Source organism: Terrapene carolina, unplaced genomic scaffold (assembly GCF_002925995.2).
Source record: "Terrapene carolina triunguis isolate 2854851 unplaced genomic scaffold, T_m_triunguis-2.0 Scaffold180, whole genome shotgun sequence".
NCBI classification, from domain to species: Eukaryota; Metazoa; Chordata; order Testudines; family Emydidae; genus Terrapene; species Terrapene triunguis.
In genome coordinates this window covers 292,237-300,532 of record NW_020664531.1, presented here as the reverse complement: position 1 = coordinate 300,532, position 8,296 = coordinate 292,237, and positions in this window count along the sequence as shown.

Below are 8,296 nucleotides of genomic sequence, written 5' to 3'. Positions count from 1 at the left end.
CCTATCTTCCTTGCGGGGTTCGATCTAGTAGGCATGCTCAGACCTTAGTCCTACTTCTTGTTCAGTCAGTCGCTCAGACAAACAAGTTTTTTACACTTACAGAAAATAATGCTGCCCGCTTATTTACAATGTCACCTTAAAGTGAAAACAGGTGTTTCCCATGGCACCTTTGTAGCCGGCGGTACAAGGTATTTATGAGCCAGATATGTTAAACATTTGTATGCCCCTTCATGGTTTGACCACCATTCCAGAGAACATGCTGAACAAGAAGTAGGACTGAGTTGACTTGTAGTTTTACATTGTTTTGTTTCTGAGTGCTGTTATGTTAAAAAAAAAAATAAATAAATAAAAAAAAATTCTACATTTGTAAATTGCACTTTCACAATTAAGAGATTGCACTATGGTACTTGTATGAGGTGGATTGAAAAATACTATTTCTTTTGTTTGTTTTTTACAGTGCAAATATTTGTAATCAAAATAATAATATAAAGTGAGCACTGTACACTTCGTATTCTGTTTGTAATTGAAATCAATATATTTGAAAATGTAGAAAACATCCAAAAATATTTAAATAAATAGTATTCTATTGTTTAACAGTGTGATTAAAACTGCGATTAATTGTGATTTATTTTTTTATCTCGTGATTAATCGTGATTAATTTTTCTTAATCGTTTAACAGCCCTAGTCTGAAGTGAAGTAGGATGAAATTCAGTAAGGACAAATGCAAAGTACTCCACTTAGGAAGGAACAATCAGTTGCACACATACAAAATGGGAAATGACTGCCTAGGAAGGAGTACTGTGGAAAGGGATTTGGGGGTCATAGTGGATCACAAGCTAAATATGAGTCAACAGTGTAACACAGTTGCAAAAAAAGCAAACATCATTCTGGGATGTATTAGCAGGAGTGTTGTAAACAAGACACAAGAAGTAATTCTTCCACTCTATTCTGTGCTGATTAGGCCTCAACTGGAGTATTGTGCTCAGTTCTGGATGCCACATTTCAGGAAAGATGTGGACAAATTTGAGAAAGTCCAGAGAAGAGCAACAAAAATGATTAAAAATTTAGAAAACATGACCTATGAGAGAAGATTGAAAAAAATGGGTTTGTTTAATCTGGAGGAGAGCAGACTGAGAGGGGACATAACAGTTTTCAAGTACATAAAAGGTTGTTACAAGGAGGAGGGAGAAAAATTGTTCTCCTTAACCTCTGAGGAGAGGACAAGAAGCAATGGGTTTAAATTGCAGCAAGGGAGATTTAGGTTGGACATTGGGAAAAACTTCCTAGCTGTCAGGGTGGTTAAGCACTGGAATAAATTGCCTAGGGAGGTTGTGGAATCTCCATCATTGGAGATTTTAAAGTGCAGATTAGACAAACACTTGCTAGAGATGGTCTAGATCAGGGGTTCTCAACCTTTTTCTTTCTGAGGCCCCCCACAACATGCTATAAAAACTCCAGGGCCCAGCAGGGGACGGGGGGTGGGGGGAGACTTGGGCATAGGTGTAGTTTGACTTCTATTTTGGGAAGGCAGGGGCCAGCGGGGCTCGAGCTAGCTCCACACGGAGGAGGAGGGAGTGCCACCTCTACCTCCTGACTCACCTCAGCAGGCAACGCGTCTGGGTTGTTGGGTGGGGGGGAACCAAAAATTATAATTCAAAGGTGGGGGACTCAGCTCAAAAAGTTTGAAAACAGCTCAGGGTGCAGGGAGAGGGGTAGCTACGGGCTGTGTGCAGGCAGAGGGGTAGCTCAGGGTGCAGGGAGGGGGTAGCTAGAGGCTGTGTGCAGGCAGGGGGTAGCTAGAGGCTGTGTGCAGGCAGGGGGTAGCTCAGGCCAGGTGCAGGGAAGGGGTAGCTCAGAGTGCAGGGACGGGGTAGCTAGGGGCTGTATGCGGGCAGGGAGGGTAGCTCAGGGTGCAGGGATGGGTGTAGCTAGGGGCTGTGTGCCGGGACGGCTCCCCTGCGGTCCCTGTTCCCTGAGGGCTCTGCCAGCCACGGAGCCGGGTCCCCCCACCCAGGTGGCTCTCACCACTGTGTGAGCAAAGGGGGCTGGGAGCTGAGGAGCAGCTTCGTCCCCCTGCAGCAGCAGGAGAGGAGGGAACGCTGGGTCTGCCTGCTCCGTGGCACCAGCCAGAGCAGCAGCCATCCCGCACTGCCCAGCTCTGGCTTTCCGCCTCCGATCTGGCCGGGGGGCGGGAAGAGAAGGAGGTGGAGGGAGAGGGGGGTTTGGATCTGCCCCGGGACAGCCCTGCTCTTGCACTGTAGTTTGTTTTCTTTGGGGCGGGGGTGGGTGCAACTCCCCTGTATCCCCTCAACTCTGCCAATGGGCTCAGGGCTTCTGCCCGGTGGGGAGCACCGGGACTCGGGGCTCTGGAATTCAGCCCTGCTGCTCCCGGCTTCAGCCCCGTTTGGGGTGCTGAGGATCGGGGCTTCAACACCACGGCTCCTGGCTTCAGCCCCGCCGAAGGTGCTGGGGCTCGGGCTCTGGGTTTTAGCCACAGGGCCTTGCGGCCCCCCTGAAAGTGTTCACAGACCCCCAGGGGGCCACACACACCCTGTTGAGAACCACTGGTCTAGATAATACATAGCCCTGCCATGAGTGCAGGGGCCTGAACTAGATGACCTCTTGAAGTCCCTTCCTGTGCTATGATTCTATAGTTCAGCTTGCCTGGTTGCTAAGTTAGATTGGAATGCCCAAGGGGACCATCTGTGACTCCATGGTAAGACTGTTATAGTGCTTTAGGAGTACACACTTGCTACTGGGTTGGTGAAACCTAATTATAGACTATACAACCAGTTTGGAGTTTCTGCCCTGCTTTTTGACTGTTTGCCCTGACATTGGCACTTAGGGTTGTGAGTCACTCCTGACAGCGTGACAATGTTTATAGTGAAAACAAGAATGTTTATTTAACAAAGAACAAGTAGGATGAATGGAAACAAAGGGTTTCATATAAAATAAAATCATAACATTCCTTCTAAAGCTTAAACTAACAAGATGCCCTCTTGTCTGCTAAGGTGCTGCTGCCCCCAAGTCCTTTTCACAGTGTTTTGCAACCAGGATGGCTGAGACCCTCCTTCCATCAGATCAAGCCTGCTGGCAACTTGTCTACCCAGATGAAGGATGTCAGGGCATCTTTTTACACCCCTAGATATATTAAACAAGTCCTTTGTTCTTTGCCTGTAAACAGACCCCCCCCTTTGTTCCCCCCCACGCTGTTCACCTCTTCCTGTTCATTTCATCTCTAGAAGTCCCTGCAATCTCTTCATTAGGGTTTGACTCAGTAGGCAGCTAGACTCTCATTGTAAGACATACAATGGTCAGCCAGGGAGATAAGAATCTCCCATCTCCTGTCTAGTGGAACCAATCCTAAGGCATGTCACCTCTAGGTGACCTGCCTTTTACTAGGAGGCCCTGAGAACATAATTTTCAATATATACATACCTATCTCCTTAGGTATTATCCACACAAACATTTCACAAAGAGAACAATGGCCAGACTTTCAGTAGAAAGCTTACATGAGGCACTCTGGTGAACTAGAATGTAAATACCTGACCCAGAGGATCCCTGTAACCCTTTGCATCCCTGTGCTTTTTGCTGGTTGGCTTCAAGAGGTCTCTGAGAGACAGTAAAGTATCCTGTTTTTTGGCAGCAGCAAAAAAAAAAAAAAAAAAAAAATGATGCTCCAGAGGAAGGCAAAACACCCTCTCCATAATCCGGTTGCCTACAATACACTTGTTGATGGGAGAAATAAGGTTTCTCCATGATCCTTGCAGTGACCAACTTATAAAACTTGACTTATGAGATTTGACTGCGTCTCTAATACTTAAGGCAGAGTCAATTTTACATTTTATCATGCATGGTGATGAGTTATATGTATGGATGCAATAGTAAAGACAAAAATGGATGCATGGTTCTTTGGCTAGGAGTTCCATGGTCTAATTCAATCAAACCAACAAGTCTGCATTGTTTTTTGTGTTCGGCAGCATCTAGCACATCAGTATTCCACGGCTGGAAACATCCATTGCAATATCATTTTAAAAAAAAAAAGTGGTGGTTTAAGTTTATTTGGGTTTTTAAAAAAAGAATAGGAAAAATTAGGCTACTGGTGTAAAGAGACATAGTCAAAGCTGGTGGATCCAAATTGTAACCATCCACTGTGTTTTAGATCAAATTAACCTAGCAGTCACTGAGGCCAAGGACTTAGCACGATTCAAAAAAGAGATTGGACATTAATATGGATATCAAGAATATACAGAGTTACAATGAATGCTGATTGATAATTTCTGGAAAGGATATTAAACCTCATGCCTCAGGGCTTACGCCACTCTAAATATTAGCGATGAAGATGGGACTTAACCGGGGGGGGGAGGTGTCTGCTGCAGGTTTCTTACGCCTTCCTCTGAAGCTGCCCATTGTCAAGAGGCCAGGATACTGGACGGATCTGGTCTGATCCAATATGGCAATGCATGTGTGCCTATGAAAGTTAAGGTGCTGTATGTCATTCTTCCCTTTTCTTTGTCCAGCTCTCCAAATACAACCCACCCCATTATCAGTACACACATGGAAAATAAAGAGGTGGTGCAAGTTAGACACCTTTCTGGTCCAGCTTCCTTACCCTAATGACACAGACTTGCTGGCTTGTAATGGAATTTAGGCTGGTGTAACTTACATGCTGAAGAGCAAAAACAGAATAAAAATTGCTTTTCTTGTTACATTGTCTCATGCCAGCTTGTGTTCCCTTAGGGTACACCTACACTGCGATAGAAACCCCACGGCACAGCTGCAGCTGGCCTGGGTCAGATGACCCAGGCTTGAGGGGCTAAAAATTCTCTGTAGACCTTCGGGCGTGGTCTGGAACCTGAGCCCTGGGGTCTTGCAAGGGTAGAGAGTCCAAGAGCTTCGCTCCAGACCAAGCCTGAACATCTACACAGCAATTTGTCAGCCCTGGAGCCTGAGCCCAAGTCACCTGACCGGGCCAGCTGCAGGTTTTTTATCCCCATGTAGATGTACCCTTAGACTCACTCAGGTGCTGTGACCCAAATTCACATGTAATGGGAAAGGGGTGGGGGAAGTGTGAACGCACATTGGTAACTATGTATAAATGAGTGACTAAACCTAAGGGGGTGTGAGTATGTATATGTTATACAAGCAGATCACTGTGGACTTTTAGACTAGCCTCTGAATTTGATCCTTACTTCTCACAACAATAGAGCAAAGAGGAAAAAACTTTTCTGTTTTGGGGGGGTTTTTGGGGGGGGGGGGAGCGAGATAAGTTTTATTCTCAGTAAAAGGACCCGATCTTGTTCCCATTGAAATCAGTGGAAATTTGGCTAATAACTTCAGTAAGAGCAGGACTGGTCATTGAAGTGTATTCAGTGGGAGCTGAGCGTACTCAGGGCTTGATCCTGCACCTATTCAAGTCAGTGAGATAACTTTCATTGACTTGAATAGCTCAGGACCCAGCCCTCAGTACTTCACAGGGTTGTTCACTGTGTGAAAACGTTTGAATGGTGTAGGAAGAGACTTTGTTTAGTAGAGAAGGACTCGAGCTACAACATTTAGGTTTGAATCTAACGCTCTTCTGAAGTTTCGATCTGAAATCCTGGAGCCACTGACGTCAGTGGCAAAATTCTTATTAACTTCAGTGGAGTGTGGGTTTTCACCCATGGGTGGGGTTTTTTAGACCCATCTTTGGCTTTTTATTTTTTAAGCTGTTTCAGCTCACACTTTTTTCCTCATACATTTTTTTTTCTATATTGCAATGGTTCTCAACCAGGATTCTGGGGCCCCCTGGAGGACTGCGAGCAGATTTCAGGGGGTCCACCAAGCAGGGCCAGCATTAGACTTGCTGGGACCTATGGCATAAAGCCAAAGCCCCACAGCATGGGGCTGAAGCTCAGGGCCCCGAGCCCTGCCACCCAGGGCTGAAGTCGAAGCCTGAGAAACTTAGCTTCGCAGGGCCCCCTATGGCATGGGGCCCTGGGCAATTGCCCTGCTTGCTACTGCCTAATACTGGCCCTGGCTTTTATATGCAGAAAAACAGTTGTGGCACAAGTGGGCCGTGCAGCTTTTACAGCATGTTGGGGGGCCCAAGAAAGAAGAAGGTTGAGACCCCCTGATATATTGGATGTAGAAAAACTAAAATGTGGAAAACTATAATGGGGTAATTTTTGGAATGATATATAGTTGCTATCAAATAGTTCTCGAAATCGGGTTAAATATGAAACTTCTAGACAAAAACAGTATACGTGCAAAGTATATTTTTGTGTGTGTGTTGAGTAGTGCAGTTAAAAATAAAAAGCAACTTGCCTTGTTTTCCTACCTCATCCCCACCCTTGTCTGTTGATCTATTCATATACTTATTGGCGAAGTCCTAGATTATAAAATCTCCGAGGCAGAGATCTTGTCTTTGTGTTCCTTGTTTGTGAAGTGCCTAGCACACTGAATCTTGGCTCCTGATTTAGGTCCTTAGGCACTACAGCAATACAAATAATTATAAGTTTTGATTGTCGGAAGAATGTAGGTGTTCATCTCTAAAAGAGAAATATGTATCAGATTTGGAAGGCAGGGGTAGGATTTTTCTTATATAATGTGAAGTTGTATTTTGTGTGTAAATATCTTTTATGGTGCTTGCAATTTTTTTAAATTAGACCTGCAGAGGGAGACAGTGCCCCCACTGTTGAAGCTGGACTTATTTTCCTGTTTAAAATAAGGACTTTAAAGATTTTTTTTTTTAAAAACTCTCATCAAACTAAATGGGGAAGGAGATTCTTCATTCCGTTCCTGTTTTCTGAGCAGGGACCACCATAAAACATATGTAACGCCGCAGCACATATGGATTTTCTGTCCTTTAAAGCTGTTGTAAACTGGAAATAAAGTAACAAGGTAGAGGGGGAACGGGGTCAGAGTTCTGCTTATAGATTTAGGCTCCAATCATGTTGTTCTTGCACAGGCAAAAGTCCCACTGATTATAATGGGTAAAACCCTAAGATATCTTCATATTGCATCCAAACATGTATATTTTGTTGAAATGTCAATACTTAAATATCATTAGCTCCTGGGAATGCAGTGGTAGCTCAGTATGAAATAATGGGGGCCTGATTCTCCTTCGCTTCTTGAAGTATCAAATCCTGTTAGCAAAACTCCCATAGACTTCAATAGGAGCCACATTTGGTCCTAAAGCAGGAGTAAAATATTGCAGTCAATGGTGTTATGCTACCTACTGCTTCCACCAGGAATGCAGTGTAATTCACTGATGATTGGCTACTACTGTATATACAGTAGTTATAAAGGATGTTTGGCACACCGAATTCAGCTGCATTTTGGGGGAGGAATTCTTGCTTAAGGGTTATCAATAAGTATTTTCATTAGAGATACAATTCCCCAGTTTCATCCTGGCTTCCCAAAAAACCGATTAGTCTGCTGTTACTATAAATATTCAATTATTTTTGGTGCTTTGCCAATACAAGAAGGGGAATAACAGCTGTTTATTTACATTCCGTTTCTGAAGCAATGCATTATTGTGCAGTGTGCTGTATGGCACAATTAAAGGCTTCCCATCAGTAAGACTAGAAAGCTGCTGGGGGGGAGATGGGGGGCAGAATGACTTAGTAGTGTTAGGGGTTTTACATCTTCAATACACCTGGTGTAGGCTACTGTGGGAGACGGGATATCATGTTAGATGGACTATTGGTCTTTTGCAATATGGTGTTTCCTGGGTTATGTATTTGGAAAGCCTGCTAAAATGTAGTTTGCAATGACTGGTACTTCTAAAATTCCGCATCTCTGAGTTCAGTACAGGGAGCACATTGATGTGCTGGCAACAGCAGACAGCTGGGCTCATGTCAGTGTGAATAACTGTGATACTAATTCACACATCTTCAGTCTACTGTGGATGTATTATAGGTGTATCTGGGGGCTTGGTTACTAAAGAATGGGAAAATGTTCCAGTATCATGGTATCCAAAGGATTGTCTTGGGAGGCTGCAACTGGATCAGCAAGTTGGCTTCTTGTTGTGGATGCCTGCTGGGGCCTCAATTCTGAAACACAAGCATGTGTTCCAGGCTTTGCATGAGTACATGTCAGCTGTCTAGGTCCAAATGTATTTCCTTCCCTGCACTGATGGATTCAGTATAGATTCCATTAAAACTGCTATGATGTTTTTTGCATGCAATGTATTTGTAGCTGTCTTGGTCCCAGGATATTGGAGAGACACGGTGGGGGAGGCAATATCTTTTATTGGACCAACTTCTGCTGGTGAGAGAGACAAGCTCACCAACAGAAGTTGGTCCAAAAAAAA